The sequence below is a fragment of the Balaenoptera acutorostrata genome, chromosome 7 (genome assembly GCF_949987535.1).
Source record: "Balaenoptera acutorostrata chromosome 7, mBalAcu1.1, whole genome shotgun sequence".
Lineage (NCBI taxonomy): Eukaryota > Metazoa > Chordata > Mammalia > Artiodactyla > Balaenopteridae > Balaenoptera > Balaenoptera acutorostrata.
The window spans coordinates 75,663,844-75,683,745 of record NC_080070.1 but is presented as its reverse complement, the minus strand read 5'-3'; the positions used below and the strand labels follow the sequence as shown (position 1 = coordinate 75,683,745).

The 19,902-nt window shown below is 40.1% G+C and overlaps 1 pseudogene; it reads right to left on the bottom strand.

The window, feature by feature from the left end:
* Positions 1–599: 599 nt before the first annotated feature.
* Positions 600–750, bottom strand: LOC114238140 (U4 spliceosomal RNA; annotated as a pseudogene).
* Positions 751–19,902: the final 19,152 nt, after the last annotated feature.

Sequence of the window (19,902 nt, the reverse complement as noted above, 5' to 3'; positions counted from 1 at the left end):
TTTTTGTGTGGACATAAGCTTACCTTTCTCTGGAATAAATGCCCAGGAGTGTGATTGTTTGGTTGTATGGTAAGTATGTGTTTAGATTTTTAAGAACCTGCCATATTGTTTTCCAGAGTGGCTGTAGCAGTTTACATTCCCACCAGCAGTATGAGTGATTGAATTTCTTCACATCCTCACCAGCATTTGGTATTGTCACAGTTTTTATTTTAGTTGTTCTAATAGATGTGTAGTGATATCATATCAGGTCTTAATTTGTGTTTCCCTAATAGCTAGTGTTGTTAAATGTATCTTCATGTGCATATTTGTCATCTGTATATCTTCTTTTGTGAAATCTCCATTCATGTCTTTTCTAGTTGGACTGTTTGTTTACTGTTGAGTTTTAAGAATTCTTTATATATTCTAGATATGAGTTCTTTGTCAGTTATGTGGCTTACAAACATTTCCCCCAGTCTGTAGCTTGTTTTTTTCAGAGCCTTTTGTAAAACAAAAGGTTTTATTAAAAGAGAGAAAGAACATCATTTTACCAACATGTCAATAAATTTTGTGGGTAATTAAGATTTGATTGTAAATAAACAACATGAAAATATCCATAGCTCACTTAGAAAGTTCTCTAAAATTCTACTCTGCGCATGAGTTGATGGAACTTCTTATTTAAAAGTAGAAACTCAAATAGCTATACTTTTTAATTAGCAATAATCGTGCCTCGGATAAACCTCATTGGCTACGATACTGCCACTGTGCAAAGCTAGCTATACTTTTTAAAAGGCAGTATTACAGTCTTACTTTTAATTATTATATAGGGGATAAATCTATACACAAATGTTAATATGTAATTCATGAAATAGGAAATAAAAATAAAAGTTCTCACTTTATAAAAGATAGTTGAGGAAGCCAGGGGCACACCAGCTGAACATGGTGTGTGTAACTGAGAAGTGTTCATAATGGATTCAGTGAGGGCAGTTTGCTGTCTTTAACTTCTGTGCTTACCTTTGCCCAACTCTGCCTTTCTCACCGATTCATGAGTTTGTTTAATTAGGTGATGAAAGGATTCTGGGGGGCTTCTGGCAAGGAGAAAAGACAGCCACTTCTACTCTTACCATACACAGGAGGAGGATGACTTTTCTCTAGTGTGGAAAGATTACGAAAAAACAGCCTCTTCCTCCCTGCCTTAACACTTCATCTCTTTTCCAACATTTTTTTTTTAATATACCTTTTCCTTTTATTTATTTTTTTTAAATTTTAAAAATTAAAAAAAATTTTCGGGGGCTTCCCTGGTGGCGCAGTGGTTGAGAATCTGCCTGCTAATGCAGGGGACACGGGTTCGAGCCCTGGTCTGGGAAGATCCCACATGCCACGGAGCAGCTGGGCCCGTGAGCCACAATTGCTGAGCCTGCGCGTCTGGAGCCTGTGCCCCGCGACGGGAGGGGCCGCGATAGAGAAAGGCCCGCGCACCGCGATGAAGAGCGGTCCCCGTACCGCGATGAAGAGTGGCCCCCGCTTGCCGCAACTGGAGAAAGCCCTCGCACGAACCGAAGACCCAACACAGCCAAAAATAAATAAATAAATAAATAAAATCAAAGTAAAAAAAAAAAAAACTTAAAAAAAAAAAAAAAAAAGTGGTTGATGGCCTTAAAATTAAAAAAAAAAAAAAAAAAAAAAAAAAAAAAATTTTCGGCCACGCTGTGTACGGCATGCAGGATCTTAGGTCCAGACCAGGGATTGAACCTGTGCCCCCTGCAGTGGAAGTGCAGAGTCTTAACCACTGGACTGCCAGGGAAGTCCCCCCAACATTTAGTTTTAACCATGACCTTTCCATGTGACCTGGGCCCATGTTCATGGCCTGGCCAACCCCACAGTGATCTCACCCCTCTCCAAGGTTGCAGGCGGTATTGATGCCCCATACTGTAGTCCCCTTCTTTCACCCTGGGCCTTTAAGCCTCCATTTCATTAGTTCAACACAGGCTACTAGGTCCTACTGATCTAAGAAGCATGCTGGAACCCTTTTCTGCCACTTACCCTCTCCATCTAATCTCCCAGCCCTACTTCTGACCTAAATTAGCACTCACCCAGTCCCTACTTAGCTTCCATACCCTGGTCTTAGAACCTTATCCTAACCATTCCTCTGGGCCTGAAATATGGGGTTTTGACTAGTTTCCTCCAGATTCTAAACTGCAGTTTCTCAGGGCATACTTGGCTTGCTTCTCTGTCTCTCAGCATTTTTGCAGACACAGGTGGGAATTTTCACTATATCTCAAGTCCTAGGGATCTCCATAGTAACCATGAGTCTGGCTTGCTCTGGCTAGGCTAACTTATCCCTTCTTTCCTCAGACCACATAAGAGAGTTAAAGTTGGGATGGGAGGACTAAAGCATATTCCTTGACCTCTCTACAACATAAACACCAGCTTTTCCTCCATTTCAACAACTCACTCATGAAACCATTGTTTACTGAGCTTCTCCTATGTTGGAGTCACTTCACCATTACATAAACCTAACTTTTAGGTTATATAATCCAAAACATTTCATCTTGAGTTCTGTATCCTAGAGAGGTTACACAAACTACCCAAGTCATAAGAAAGTGATATCAGCAGGAAAGATGGAATCAAGACCTCTGAAAATCCTTTCCTCCATTACAGCAGTGAGAATGCTGGCAAAAATTGTCCAAGTAAACTTTTTCAGCATTTGAAATTAAGCAAAGGCCATTTCAGTCTAGGGAGCACTTGTTCAAGAAAAAAATGGTGAAATCTTGGTAAGAACAGGTTGTTTTGTGGCATTTTAACTTGTGCTGGTCTCAAATCCCCCTACTCGGCTCTGTGGTAGTTTTAAAAATCAACAGCCTGCAACCAGTGAAAACCAGCAGCCCAGCAGCCACAAGAGGCAAGCGAATGGGGTGGGAGTTCCTTCCAGTCCATTCCTAGAGAACTGTTATTATCCGACCTGCCTGGGAATTCCATTTGCAGGGCTTGTCTTTATTTGATCTGATTCAGAGCTCATCCAGTGCAAACAGACTTTTCTCTGGAGGCATTTGTTGAAAACAACCAATGGTAATGGTTTAACACCACAGCTGCCTGAGGTAGCAATAACAATTGGGTTATTGGGTTAAACAACACGCTAGCCAAAAATCTTACAAAGAAAATCTGGAAATGAGATGAACATGGGGACCCTGAAAAGACCTCACGTATGCTTAGGAATCCAGAAGATCATGCATATGTGTAAGGTTGGGAGCATGCCCAGAGCTGTGTGCATGCTCAGGAAAGACGTGAGAAGACCCTAAACTCTCACCTCTGGATGACCTTGAGTCTCTGAACAAGTAGGAAGTGAAGGCTAAGGCAAAGTTGTAAACCACCTGCCTAAATGTTTACGGTATACCCCAACACTCACATAAAACCCCTTGGCCAAGGCTGGGACACTTACTGGTTCCAAACATTTAAAGAAAATCTGCCCAACCACTAGCTGACCTCTAAGCTAACCAAGCAGAGACTTCAACAGGCACACATAACAAATAATTATTTCAAGAAAGTCACAAAAACATTCAGCAACAGCAAACACAAAAATGACAAACCCAGGGGAGATTGAAGAATCTGATTTCCAGAGTTGCCATATTATATTATTGAAAATGTCCAATTTTTAATTAAAAAAATGTAAGACATGTAAAGAAACACAAAAGAATGTCCCATTCAACAGAAACTGTCCCTGAGGAAGTCCAAACATTGGTTAACACCTTAAATTCACTACCTTAAATATGTTCAATGAACTAAAGGAAAACATATCTAAAAACTAAAGGAAGATATGAGAATGATGCTTCACCAAATAGCAAATATCAATAAAGAAATAGAAATTATAAAACAGAAACAAGTTGAAATTCTGGAGCTGAGAGGTACAGTAGGTACAATGAAAAACCCACTAGAGGAACTTACCATTAACAGCGCATTTGAGCAAGCAAGAGAAAGAATCAGTAAACTTGAAGATAGGTCACTTTAGATGATCCCATCCGAGAAGCTGAAAGAAAAAAGAATAAGGAAAAATGAACAGTGCTTCACAGGCCTGTGGGACACCATCAAGTGTGCCAGTATATGTATAATGAACATTCCAGGAAAAGAGATAGAGAAGGGGACAGAAAGAATATTTCAAATAATTGACCAAAATTCTAAAATTTGATGATAAACATTAATCTACACATTTATAAAGCTCAATGAATTGCAAGTATGATAGACTCAGAGAGATCCACCCTTAGGTACATCATGATCAGTTGTAAAAATCCAAAAGCAGAGACAGAATCTTGAAAGCAATAAGTCCTCATCATAATAGTCACCAGTGGAGTGGAAGACTTAATACTATTTAAATGGCAATATTCCAAGTTGATCTACAGATTCAGTGCAATAGCTACAAAAATCCCAGCTAGCTTCTTTGTGGAAATTGACAAAGTGATCCAAAAATTCGTACAGAAATGCAAGGTACCCAGAATAGCCAAAACAATCGTGAAAAAGAAGAATAAAGTTAGAGGACTCATGCTTCCTGATTTCAAAAGTTACTACAAAGCTACAGTAATCAGGATATTGTGGACCTGGCATAAGGACAGACATTTAAATCGATAGAATAGAATTGAAAGTCCATAAATAAACCCTTACGTTTTTGGTCAATTGACTTTCCATAAGGGTACCAAGACCATTCAGTGGGTAAAGGATAGTTTTTCAACCAACAGTATTAGGACAACTAGAGATCTACATGCAAAAGAATGAAGTTGGAACTCTACCTCACACCATGTCAAAAATTATCTCAAAATGCATTAAGTCCTAAATGTAAAATGATAAAACTCTTGGGAGAAAACATAGGCATAAGTCTTTGTCACCCTGGATTAAGCAATAGTTTTTTTTTAATTTTTATTTTTTATAAATGACACCAAAAGCAAAAGCAACAAAATTAAAAGATAGATACACTGGATTTTGTCAAAACTAAAACCTATTGTGTTTCCAAGGTCACAAGAGGAATAAGCAATACAACGAGAATTTCAGTTAAAGAACTACCATCTCAAAGGCCCAGGCTTTCATTTCTATGCTATCAGTACAAGTTGCCTATTGCTATGTAACAAGCCACCTCAAAATTTTGTGGCATAACACAGTGACCATTTTATGGCTCACCATTCCGTGTTAGGGATTCAGACAGCGCTCAGTGGGGACTGCTTGTCTCTGCTCCACATGGCGTTGCCTGGCTTGGCTCAACTGGTGCTTCAGTAGCCAAGAAGGTCTTACTCACATGTCAGGGGCCTTGGTGCTGGTTGTTGGCCAAGGTACCTCAGTTCTCCTCTACATTTCTGCTCTTTCTTCATGATCTCTCCTTATTCAGAGCTTCTTCGCACGCCAGCTGACTGCCAACATAGCAATAAACAGAAGTTGCAAGGTCCATTAACATCTAGGTTCAGAAGTCACACTGCATCACTTCCACTGCACTGTATTTGTTAAAGCAAGTCACAGGTTTAGCCCAAATGCAAAAGGAAAGGGAATAGACTCCACCTCTCGAAGGGAAGAGTGGGAAAGTCATAGTGCAAACTGTAAGGGAGGGATTGTTGCACTTATCTACCAAACTGTGTGCCTCTGAAAGCAACTGGCTCTGGGTTGCTGTGATGGTGACTGGTGATGGAGGTTGAGGTCCACAGTTTGCCATCATTCCGGTCACTCTCAAGAAACTGCTCAACCTCTGTACTCTGTTAGAATGTGCCAGAAGAGTATGCAAGCAGCTGCAGGAGTGCCACAAACAGCTACTCTGGGCACCAGACCCTGGCTTCCTCCAGCTTGGGGGCCCTTTGCCTACTGTCCATTTTGACCACTTATTCAATCAGGTCTCCTGGCTTCCCAAGCTGTTTCAAGGCTATACCTCTGTCTCCTCTCTCTATCTAGACTTCTTGGCTTTAAGCCTCTGATCTTAAAACTTGACTTGTGGAATTTGCCCTCAGGGCACATACCACAATCGTGAGGCTATGGGTGCCCAAATCCCCACCACAGGATTCAGCCCACCTAGACTGTGCTGAGAGACCTCTCTGGGTGCACATTTTTAGGGGAGAGAGGACAAATAGCCCTCTGTTTCAAGAAAATAAAGACAGTCAGATGTGAACTCCAAACTGATCTTCCCTCCATTTTCCCCTCCGTGTCCATCTATCCTTACTTATGTTCACCTTACTGCAGAAAAACGTGCTCCCTCCTTTCCAAGACTAGCCTATGCTCTTGACTCAGTCTTCACACATCCACCTCCTCCAGGATCTCAATAGTCTCTTCCGTCTTACATCTTCCTTTGTCTTTCCAGCTCCACTGGATTGTTCTGCACAGCCTACAAACATGATGCAGTCACTCCCAGCCACTCTACTCCCCCACATACAAATATTCCTTGCTCTCTACTTTGGCTTGCCATCTAAACCCTTGAAAAGGGAAGCCCCACTCCCTGCTTCCCTTCTAGTCATTTATCCAGGCAGTTGCCTTCCTCTTTCACAGTCCCATAAAATTGTTCCTCAAAGCAGCCTCTTTTGGGACCCCATTTTACCAGACCCCTCTCAGCTTGTGATCAGCTGCTACTCTCTCCTGGTGGTCCCCAGACCTCACATCACTCTGCCTTCACCCTGCCCACTGCTTAGACCATGGTTTCAGCCTATGTTGCACCTTAGAGCCATTGTGCAGCTTCTATAAGTTGCCTCTGCCTGTGCCCCATGTTAGAAATTCTGAATTAATTGACCTGGGGAATCATTCAGGGCAGCTATACTTCTTATAAACCACCCAGTTGGCTCTAAATGTACAACTCGATTTTCCCAAGGTTCTATCCTCAGTTCTCCTTTCCTCTTCTTATTCTCTCTAATATCCATGGGCAGTTTTACCAACTCCCGTGGCTTCAGCTTCACCTGTAACCTCTAGATATCCCTAAACCTCATCTTTAGACCTGAGCTGCCAAACTCGTTAGCACATTCTGCTAACCTCCCTCTGCACATCCTGCCTAGACTTAACAAATTACTATTTCCTGAATGAACTCATTACCTTCTCTTCCAAATACACTGTCCCTCTTCCTCTTTTCTCTGTCGCTAAGGAGCATCATCAACCATCTATAAACTGAGCTGGAAGCCTCAGAGTCGACCTGGATCATTTGCCCATTACATGCTAACAATTGCTTACTTTTTTAGGGCTACCTGCCTTTTTAACTGTTGAAACATCACAGCTTTAAAAGAAAGCAGCTCCATCACCTATTAACTATGTCATTTGTGTCACTAACTTCACATCCCTAAGACTCTTTAGAATGGACACGGTTATGCTATCACACAGTGTTGTTCTAAAGAATAAATAAAATGAGGCGTTTAAAAAGCCTCTCATGGTAAATGACAGTTGTGATTATGGTCGTAACCTTTGCCCGCTTGCTCCCACTGTAACTGAGTCCAGGTCATTATCCTCTCTTCCTTGGATAACAGTGGTACGTCTCCTCCTGCTTAGTCTCAGAGCATCTTTCTCAAACACAGAGCTGATCACATGATACACCACTTATGAGACTTCAGTGGCCCCTCATTCTTCCAAAACATAGGAACCAAGTGTGAAGAGCCAGTGACAGCATGATGGGTGGGTTACAAGATTTAAACTTCCCATAAATTTCAACAGTGCTCATTCATTCTTTGATTAAAAAACAATTGGTATTTTTTCATCTTTATGTAAAATGCTACGTGAATGCTACTTCAAGTTCTCCATTCATCATCCATTCATATTGCTGCCCCAGTCCCTTTTATATAGAAATTCCGGGGCTACTACTGTCAACTGCACAGGCTCTCCTGTCACCCCACTCTCCTACCCTCTACTCAATGCCCCTGCATCATCATACAATTTCAGAAGTAGCTCTATAGGCAAAATTCTTGAGGCTAGAGAAGGTCAAAACTTTGTCAGCACTAGCCGATCACACTCAAGAAAGAATGGAAGCATGGTAACCCGGGTAGATCTTTTATTACTATTCATACACATCTCTAATGACAGCTGCCGCCATGGTTGGTGTGACAGGCAGAAGCAGGGCAAATGTCATACTACCAATGATAGTGACAATTCAGTGGGTTCTCCATTCATCTAAGTACTCAAAGTTCTTTTGCATAATTACGCACATCTCTCCTTAAAAATGTGTACATATTAGTTTTAGCACAACTAATGATAGCTTTTCTGACACAGGATGTCTTTAGTTTTTCTCAATAAATTGCTATTTTTTATTTTTTTATTATGGGTTTTGGAATGAAGATTGATTTTTGAACCGTTTTGGGGGGATAATAGCTGACTTTTGTGCTGCTATGCCATTGCACAGTTCCCATTTCGATAATTAAATATAAACACGCTCCCTCAAAGAACAGTCACTTAAAATACGGCAGTGCTTCATTAATAATCGATTTACAGAATCTCTCATTGTGGAAATGACAGCCTCTTGAAGTTGTCATGACATTGTCAGTCTTGCTAAAGCAGGTAAGGGTTACTTCTTGAGCTCCAAACAGAGTCACAAATAGCAATGGTTTCCTTGGAGACTCAGTAGTAAAGCTTAAACCACTGTACCTATAGGACGGGGGCTTCCAAACTAGGAGAGAGCTTCTTTCCAGAGATTAATCAGTCTTCCGCAATTGAGAAACTTTTGACCCGGTCTTAGGGGGGAACCTATAATTGATTGCTAGTGAGAAGGAGAAATAGGAGACATGCAAATGTGCAGGCCTGTGGGTTATGTCACGGTCAGAGCCCATGTTCACAAGCAGTGTGGTTTGTAATGCTAGGGTGCTGAGAGCCGCAGGACCGGCTCTCGTCAGGAAAGAGTCACTCCATGTAAAAAGCCTCCTATCTGTGTTTCTTGACAGATCATCACCAAGTCAGGAGGCAGAACGATACCCTGGAAAAAGGCAAGACAATGCAAGTCATATTTTTTAAAAGGGGCATAATTCTGGTCCTTCATTCTTCTTTACATGTTATTTTATTTGTGGAACCAAACAAGTTGGTGCCCTTTTGATAATTTTAGAATTCTAGACGGAAAATAAACATATTCTAGATCACTACAGTATCTCTTCTTGAGGTGCTATGGATGGAACTGCATATTTTTTCCTTCTCCCATACTCTTTTAAGCATTCTTTCCGGGGATGTGTAGATTATAAGGGAGATATAGAGGAAACTTTGGTGCAGGCTGCTTATCTCCCTTCTCCCCGTTCTATCTATTGCCTGGTGGAGGGAGGCCGGGTCGCAGGGGTGGAAGTGGAAACAGAATTCAGATTCAGTGCAAATTCGGATGTGGCAAGAAGCAATATAATTTATAAACATGAAGTAACTACAAATAATAATGTGTCAGTATGAGAAGATGGGGCCACTTCAAAAAACCTGCGTGTCCTTTAGAAAAATGCATTTGCCTGAAAGGTATAGCAGCTACTGGATTGCTAGCCTGCATTTTTCACTAAACATACCTTTTAACATTACCTATTTATAATTGCAAGTACTGAGTAACGAAACATGGGAAACAGGGACTCTTTATGCCCTGCATTTATATAAGCTACAGTTTATATACTACGTTTATATAATATGTTACATCTGGAAATTGTTACCAGGCACAACTCTTTACCATGAGGATTCATCTTCATTCACTACCCGTGAAAGCTTATTTTGCGTAGCAAATGAGGCATACTATGTGCATGATTTTCTTTAGATTATACTCATTTCTTTATGAAAGATGATTCAATTATACTTTATGATACCTACTCCCCTGAACAAATAAAAGCAGCTCACTATTATGAGTTTCTGTCTCCATGAATTTTTGGTGTTTATTTCATGCTCTTCGAGGGCATGGTGATTAAGATCATGAGCCTTGGAACTGGCAGATACGGAGTTCAAATGAAAACTTCAGCTGTTTCGTTAGAGGCAAGTCTTGAAGACTCAGTTTTTTTGTCTGAAAATGGGGGTATTAGTTCCTACTTCAAAGGACTGTTACAGGAATTGAACGCTATCGTATCAGTGAATACAGAACTGAGCATACACCTAGCACACAATGACAACTATTCAATGTCTAGCTGACAGTATTTTACATGTGTGACTTACTTATGCTTATATTTATGCTATTAGTTTCATTTCATTTAATCAATTTTAATAGTTTTTAAATTTTTCTATGGACAATATATTAATTTATGTAGTTTTTATTCATTAAGCTGAATTTTGACTAAATTATGTTAATTCAATCAAACTTTTAAAATTGTGTCCATCTTCTCCAAATGCTTCAAAAAATCTAAGGTCTAGTTTGCCCTAAGTGTGCCAATGTATAATTTATTGAATTAGACTGAATCACCTTAATAGTTTATTCTCTCACATATCATTTTTTGTCAATACAATAACAAAGGAACAAGATGCTAGGCCTCTATGCTAGGTCTCCTAAATTTTTTGTAACATGTACTTAATTTCATACCATCATCATCATCATCATTACAGAATTATACTAAAATGAAATTTAAACATGTACCAATTTTTTTCCCTCTTAGATTTCGTATTAAATTGAGTCCTGGGCAAATTTGATTTATGACACCCCATTTTGCCTACACTACTATAGTGATCTAGAATATGTTCATTTTCCAAAAGTACATATTTGCCTTTATTATCTATATATCTGCGTATATTTGTTTCCAAAGTGACTCAGAGCCACATCTTTCTAAGACTTTTAAGGTTACTTGGGTAGCAAATGGTCGATACTCAAACACACTGACCCCTATTTTTTGTAGGATAACTTATTTGTAACATCCTGGTTTTACCAAAATGGCCAGATACTCTAACAAGTTCTAGAAAGTTTTATGTGGCTGAGAAATAAATCTTCTTTGGTAATACTTCATGTTCTATTATTATTTATAATTTATTCATCACTCTATATTTTTATTTGGTGAGTGCCTCTATACCTCATTCTTAGCATTGTAGCATCTTTCTTGGAGGTTTGAAGTGCTGGATCAGGGAGTCAAAACCCTCCATGAGCATTAGCCATAGGTTACTGAAAATCAAGACCCAGAGCCAGCTGTTTGAGGACAGGGTCCCCACCTGCCCAGGTGTGGTCAGTATCAGCGGGGAAAGTAACTCACAAGACCAAAAAGTGGTTTTTATCACCTAGTGCTAAACAAGACCTAAAGCTTATTATCAACAACCCTTTATTTGTAATCATTACATAGGAAGTAACCTGAATCCAACTGTCATGACTGATCGCTCTACCAAAGCTACACTTTGGGGAAATTTCTCTTCCCCTAACTATATAAATATCAGGAGACTCTAAACTTTTGACTTCGGAACCATGAAGTTAAAGACTTTTAAAGCTAGAAAAGACTTAAGAAATTTCTAGCACTTCTAATCATTTTATGGATAAGAGACTTAAGATTCATCGAAGCTAAATTGATGAAATCAGGAGGAAAAGCGGGAACAAGCATCTGCGGATTCCTACTCACCGATCTAGAATTCCTTTTTACCTTGAAATCTTGAAATCCAAGGCATATGGGGCATGGACTGAGGGGTAGAGTTGAGAGACATGTTTTGCAAACGTAAATTTCTGTATTAACAAGGTGACATTAACAAATGTTTTGAACAAGACAGTACAGAAAGAAGTAAGTTCCACACTATTTTTTATAAAAAGATTAATTTAAAAGTTTTGACTTTTTATCTGCCAATGTTCTATTTCCACTTGTCTTTTCTCACTCTTTAACTTTCTTGACTTCTCTGGAAAATATGACTCTTTTGTTATAGGTAATTTTGTAAGGAAATTCTTTGCATGTATAGCTTTTAGGTTGTTTGAGTGATTCCTCCAAGAAAATTTCTCAGTATTCCTAGATCAAAGTGTATGAGTATTTGGGGAAAGGAATCAATTACCAAGATTCCAAATCAAAGGTGATAAATATTGGCTTTTCACAGGTACTATGATCTTATTCATGAGGCCTCCTTACCACATTTCCTTACGGCCTATTCTTCCTCCTACTCATGGAATAAAAAGCTCTTGGCTAACTCTTTAACCTTCTTCTTCTTTTCTACATCTCTCCCTTGGAGAACTCATATAGCCTGACAATGATCAGCTTTGTACAGGGGTACAAATCTGTGTCATTCCTTGGATCTCTCTGAACCCCAGTTTCATATTTCAGCAATAGCTGGCAATTTCCAGATATCCCTGGCCTCTTAAACTTTAATATATCTAACATCAAATAATGTCTTTTCTCTCCAAATCAGCTGTTCCCTTTGCCCTATGTATTCCTGGTAATGACTCATTTATCCATTTGTTTAACTAATATTTTTTGAATGCCTATTTTATAACAAGATTTGAATGGGGCACTGGAGATACAAGGGAAACAATTTCAATCCAATCTTTGCTGTTAGGGAACAGAGGTGGATAGACGCAAATAAGCAGCACTTATAGCACATTGAGTAGACACTGGGCTAACACAAGAGAAGGTGATATGAGAGCTCTTTTCCCTGATAATCAGGCATAAAAATCTCTTAGTGATCTTAGCCCAGCCCTCTATGTATGTTCCCCACTACATTTGACCAACAAGTTACTTCCAGGAAGTGCCTATTTTCCATCTTCACAATTACTGTGGCAAATTAAATAGCCCACAATTCTTTGACAGTTCTCCCATTGAGAGATGCGGTCTAATTCCCCTCTCCTTGAATCTGGGCAGACTTCAAAGAAATGTCATTCTGGGGCTTTCAAAGCCAGGTCATAAGAAGCCTTGCAGCTCTCTCAGAGTCCAGCTCCCACTCCGTGAGAAGCCCAAGGCATGTGAAGGTGCTCCAGTCAAGCTCAGCTCCCCGATGACGGTCGGCATTTCAGTCGGGAGAGTGACCCATCCTGAATGTCCAGCTCAGCCAAGCCTTTAGATGACTGCAGCCCTGGCCACATCTGCCTATAAGTCCCTGAGTAATCTCAAGAAAGAACCCCCAGTGGAGCCCGGTCTGCCTACAAACCAGAAGAAATAACAGAGTGTTATTTTTAAGCCACTAAATTTTTGGATGATTTGTTAACCAGGAATAGACAACTGTAATAGTCGCCATCATAATCCAGGGGCTTAGCATCTCAGTGCTGCATATCTGATATCCATTCTAGTCCCCACTTTTGTCCCTTTTGCCTTCAGTTGTGAGATTATTCTTCTAAAACTGCTACTCTTAACATGATATTCCATTATTCACAAATTCCTAAGCTTGGCATTCAGGAGCTCCACAGTCGGCTATGTTTCCATGTTTCATCACCCCCAGTCTCCCACTTCCTGACCCTCACCCACTCCTCTTCCCAAACTATGAGCCCCAGTCCAATTTCCAGTCCTAACTCGACTTGTACTTCCCTGTTCTGTGCTTTTTCTTATATCATTCCCACCAAACAGAGTGGTCTTTTTTTCTATCTACCTATCCCCCTTCGCATTCTAATCCTAATACTTCTTCTTGGGCTGATCACCCTAGTCCAAAGTGCTTTCCTTCTCTCTTGAACACTTAAGATACATATGGATTTGGTGACACCTGCCTTAGAAGAGCACGCTAATGTATGTGAAATACAAATTATACACTGTCAAACTTTCTATACAAATGTTATTTACTGTTATTCATGTTGCTGCTGTTGTTGTTTTCTTAGTTAATCTTCCCAGCTCACATTCTTCTCATGTATCCTCTTACAGAATCCCTTGCAAAAAAAGTCCAAACTCCTAAACAACAGGATCCAGGCCATAAATACCTATATGGTTCCTCCCCATTTCACCACATTGCAGTGCCACGCCCAGAACACTCTTTAATGAGATTTTGTCCAATGAGGAAATGAATGAGCACTGTAGCCTAGCTTTGGTGTTTCACCTTAAGTCAGTGATTGATTAAATATGTAAGAAAATACTTCCCCTAGTCCATAAGCCATAACCACAAGTCTGGTGTGGCCAGCTGCAGAGCCAAAATTAAAGCTCTTGCCTTTACAGTACATTAATTAACAAGTGGAAGAAAAGACCCAGCCTGCCCCAAGCCTAGTAAGAGATCAGTGGCTTTGTACACCTAAAGAAAGTCTCCCAAAGTAAGGCAGCCTATCAGTAAAACTGCAGTAGGAAAATTAAGATGGCAACAGATGTCTTCAGGCTAATACTAATATCTTGACAATGAGGATCTAAGGGGGATAGAGAATCAAGTCATGAGAGAGTAAAACACCAGGAGCTGAGAAGAATGTGGTTTGAGAATCCTTACAAATAAACTCAGTATTTTATTTAGGGATTATAGTTAAATAGTCAAATCCAGTTTCATGATTATTTTCATGGTTGCCTCAAATGTCACTGAATGTTATAGAAAAATTTGCTTAACTAATCCTCTATTATTGGATAATTAGGCTATTTGTAAATTTTTATAGTAATATTTTATTTTTATACATCTATCTTTGAAGACTTCTCTCAGTTAAACTCCAAGATGTGAAATTACTGAGTCAACAGATACGTATAGTTTAAAGACTTTGAAAAGGTATAGCAGAATCAGTGCTGGCATGATTGATGATGGAGTTTAGCTTGGGAAGAGAGAGGAGCAAAACCCAGAGTCTAGGTCAACCTCTGCCTTGGTTCAGACCTGCATCGTCTCCTGCCTAGATGAGTGCAATGGCACCTAAGTGGTATCCCTGTCACCAATCTTGATGCCAGCATGTTTTTTCTAACTGTGATATGATCTAACAAATCAGGTCATAAGTCTTCATGGTAGAGCACACAAGCACCTGCATGATCTGACTCCTGATTACCTGCCCAGGCCCAGATTCCTTCTTTCTCTAAGCATCTCACATCTGCACTTTATACTGAGGCTGAATCTAGCTACTTAAAATTTCCTCAAGCATTCCAAACCTGTCTAGGTTTCCACGTCCTCACTTATACTCCTCCTTTACTCTTACATCCTTTCTATGCACCCACAGATGGCCAATGCTACTTTTAAGACTCCAGCATCACATCCAGGAAACTGTCCATTCATCTAAGTTCTGCAGTACCCAGTACAAACCTCCACATGGCCCTTCCCATGTCATCTTATCCTTGTTGGTTTAGTAAGTCTAGACTGTCTTCCCCATTAGGTCAACAGCACCTTGAATGCTTGAAGACTCTATTTTGTCTCTCCACCCCTAGTGCTTAGCACAGTGCTTACCACATTGTAGGTACGGATAAGTAGCAACCCCACAAACAAAATCAGGGAGAGTAATATGGGCACAGGAGGAGGTCACATGGAGGCCATAACTAAAGACATAAGGGTGGAGGATTTACAAGTGTAGGGAAGAGGTTGGAAAGTAGTATTTGAGGATTTGATATTTTGAATTTTGGACATAGAGCAGCTCAGAAGGAGAGCAAGGGAAAAGGCAGTATACCTTTTGAATTTGGGGCATTTGAAGGGTCATTAGTGTCGATGTCAGAATTGTCAGAGGTAAAGACATGGAAAGGGATGGCCATGAGGAATTTAGGCTAAAGCTGGAAGTAGTGACAGGGACAGGATGGCAGATGTAACAAGGCTGGAGGTCCACTTTTGAAATGCCAAGAGGGCACTACTGTGAATCAGCCAGTAGCCCAGGCATAAACAGAGCGTTTAAGCCACGCTGTTGTGTGTGAGACTCAGTTCAAAAAGCATCTGTACCCAGTAACCAAAAGAAGAGACGTGGGGGTCTTGGAACTCCAGCCTCATAGAGGCAAATGCTTTTATTTTACTTTCTTTCTCTCAAATTATAAACATCTGAGGGTAACTGGCATACAGAAAAACCTTACAAACACATGTTTATGTGTAGTGAACAATGATGCCTCACATCTGCAAAGCACTTTAAAGTTTGCAAAGCTCTTACCCAAAATCATCTCTTTGACCCTCAGAAGTCTTCTGCGAAGTACAGGACAAAACTTACTGTCAACATTTTAGAAAAATGATGACCACTGTGAAATGGGGACAATGCTTATATTTCTGAATAGCTGTGAAAGTTAAGTAAAATCATGATGCGATAGAGCATGATCTATAGCATGGAAAAAAACGATGTGATACACAGTCATTCCAGAGGAGTACACACAAAGCTCAAAGAGGTTTAATGACTGATGCAAGATCACTCACATAATAAGTGGCAGGCCCAAGCCTAGGACCATTGTGGTCCTAGAAGAACCCAGAGCTGGTTTTTCCTTAATCTAAGCAAGTACAGAGAACAAATAAGATCACTGTTCCCTGAAGATAGGGAGCTCATATCTCTATCCCCCCAGCCCCTAACCCAGAACTTGGCACATAACAAGGGCTTTTTAAGGGTTGCTGAAAGGACTGTAATTGGAAATTGAAACACTTGATATCCAAGAATTTCTGCTTTTCTCCACAACCCACTCCATCCTAACCCTTAAACCTATTACCTTTGCTTACCTCACCCATGGAGACTTCATTCTAAATTCAGATGTTGTTCTGGTGCCCAACAGAACTCAGAATACATTTTGTCACAGAATGATGGAGATTAGGTGTTTAAAGTAAAATTTTCTTAATCATCAGCACCACACAATCCTAGGTATCAAAAACATCATGCATTAAATATTCTCTTTGGGCTAGCCTGAGAATGAAACAGTTAAAAATATTTGTTAAGGACTTATTATGTCCTAGACATTGTATTCTTTTTCTATGAAAAAATCTGAATTTTGATAAAAATTGAAAAATATATTCTGAGAACTAAGTTGGGTATTTCCTACATTAAAAAGAAAGGAGTAGGTGCTTCCCTGGTGGCGCAGTGGTTGAGAGTCTGCCTGCCAATGCAGGGGACACGAGTTCGAGCCCTGGTCTGGGAAGATCCCACATGCCACGGAGCAACTGGGCCCGTGAGCCACAACTACTGAGCCTGCACGTCTGGAGCCTGTGCTCCGCAACGAGAGGCCGCGATGGTGAGAGGCCCGCGCACCGCGATGAAGAGTGGCCCCCGCTTGCCGCAGCTAGAGAAAGCCCTCGCACAGAAACGAAGACCCAACACAGCCAAAGATAAATAAATAAATAAATTAATTAATTAAAAAAAAAAAAAAGAAAGGAGTAAAAGACAGAACATTAAAGGAAGCCAGTTGGCAATTTATTTCCCTTCTCTCCCTTGTGCTCAGAGATTTCCCCATAATCTCACAGCCTCAGGAATCTCTATGACACACTCTTTCAATGGTTTCAAACTGTGATCCCTGGACCAGTATCATCAGCATCAACTTGTTAGAAATGCAAAATCTCGCTCCCCACAGCTGGATGAGAAAGTTTGCAGGTAGGCCCAGCAATCTGTTTTTTTTTTTTTTTTAATTTTTATTTATATTTATTTATTTATGGCTGTGTTGGGTCCTCGTTTCTGCGCGAGGGCTTTCTCCAGTTGCGGCAAGCAGGGGCCACTCTTCATCGCGGTGCGCAGGCCTCTCACTATCGCGGCCTCTCTTGTTGAGGAGCACAGGCTCCAGACGCGCAGGCTCAGTAATTGTGGCTCACGGGCTTAGTTGCTCCGCGGCATGTGGGATCCTCCCAGACCAGGGCTCGAACCCGTGTCCCCTGCATTGGCAGGCAGAATCTCAACCACTGCGCCACCAGGGAAGTCCCCCAGCAATCTGTTTTAACTCGCCCTCCAGGCTTAAGTTTGAGAACGACTGCCCTGTCTAGAAGTACCAGCATGCCCTTTAATACTGGCCCATCACTGGCCTGAAACAATATGTGTGCTTGTCTAGGTCTCTGAGCAAAAGCGATGGCTGAGGAATAGCAACAATTAAGCTTACTGTGCTACAAAATTAAAGTACTACATTAATAGCAAGGATTATACCTTATGAATGAAACACTGTGCATAAACTGTAGGAACTCTCAGTCATATGTCAGTGTAACAGTAATAAAAGCTACAGTATTAATCCATTCTTAACTTACAGATTTTTCAACTTCTTTTATTATGCAAAACTCATATTTTATTTTTCTTCCTTTATGCATTTTTTAGGATCCCTTCCTCCATGCTTTTATGATTTTGTACAAATTCACATTATTAAAATATACCTAGGTCTTTCATGAACATCAAGGGGAATGAAATCTACGTGTACATTTTCCTACACCTTGGTGAGGTAAGAATGAGAAATTGTGAAAACTTTCTCAACTCTTTAGTTAAATTCTATTACGGACTAATTTTCTCCTGGGGATTGCCAAGGAAAACGTACATGTTATTCATTCATTAAAATTCCTTCCAATGATCTAAATGGCGAATTCCCTACCTAGCTACAAGGGAAAATGAAATCTCCAAATTTGATCAAAGTTAATCAAAACAGAGGTGTGTGACTCATTCAAAAGACAAAGCATGCCTATTAAAAATGTTCCAAAAGAAGATAAACGGATGAAGCTGCTGGAGGCCACTCTAACTTGTGTTATGATCACTTAAAAGGGATTTTAAATGACTATTTACATTAGTATTCAATCAAAGGTACCTTCCATGACAGCCCCTGAATTACACGGAATATTTATCTGGTGCCTGAAATGCAGGGCACCTACTTTCTTTCCAGGCAGCTGACTGCTGTATTGCATTTGACCTTTCATTTAAAAGCAAGTCTATAATCATATTTTGTCACTTTTTAACAAACTATTTGTGAAAAGAAATAGAATACAAGCCATAGATTAATAAATAAGAAATAATTGAAGGTAAGGACAACTGGATTATATTTGGTTTGGGCCTCTTGATTGGTTCACAATTTTTTGTTTTAATTTTCAATGAAGCAAAATTATGCCTAGTAACTTTGTAACTCTTAATTCCTATTTCAAATGTGTGGTTTTAAAAAGTTTTTAAACCAATAAGACTACATACTAAATATGGCTAATGTTTTAAAAGTTAGTTTTTAAAAACTTTTCATTTATATAGCTACTTTCTTACACCTAAAGATCTGGTTTAACCTAAAGTAATTACTCATAAATGACAATCACGAAACTATCAGCATATATAGGAAAGTGTCACTTTCTTTAAATCCCCCAAAATAGTCTCAGGAAGAATAAGCTTCTTGATCAGTTTTGGCTAAAGTATCACAGAAGGAAGGAATTACTTCAACTTTTACCTCTGGTCTTTGAATACAGTAATGCTAAGTGACTATTATGTACAGCAAGTCAAACTATTTTTAAATAATTAATTAATGTATTTATTTTTGGCTGTGTTGGGTCTTCGTTTCTGTGCGAGGGCTTTCTCTAGCTGCGGCAAGCGGGGGCCACTCCTCATGGCGGTGCGCGGGCCTCTCACTATCGCGGCCTCTCCTGTTGCGGAGCACAGGCTCCAGACGCGCAGGCTCAGTAGTTGTGGCTCACGGGCCCAGCTGCTCCGCGGCACGTGGGATCTTCCCAGACCAGGGCTCGAATTCGTGTCCCCTGCATTGGCAGGCAGATTCTCAACCACTGCGCCACCAGGGAAGCCCCAAACTATTTTTAAAGTTTTTCTGTACCCATGGGATTACACAGTTTATGATTTTCTTCCTGTCAACCACCCTTAATGCTTACTTTCAACTCATCATAGAACATTCTGTGCTAGGTAGATGTCTTTGTTTATAAGCCATGTCTGATTTGGTCTGAATATGGTGAACTTCTTGTTATAAATCAGAAGAGAGTTTTGAAAAGAAAAAAAAGCCCCAAACAGGTATATTCTGTGATGTACTTGTAGGATGAGCAGTTTTAATTAAATCTAGTTTCTCCTCCCCATCTCCTGCTAATATTTACTTTGTATTTTCAGGGCCAGACATACCCAGCAAAGCTCAACCAGATTGTAGAAATTACAAGATTCCAGTTGCTAGAGTCATTATATAGCATTAATATTCATGTTATTGTTTTATTTACATGGTTTAGTTTTTCACTTGAACCTTTTTGAGAAAACTCTCCTTAAGTCTTACAAGTCACTACCTTTTCCATTTTACAATCAATTAGGCCAAAAACCTGAGAGTACGGGCATCCAACATC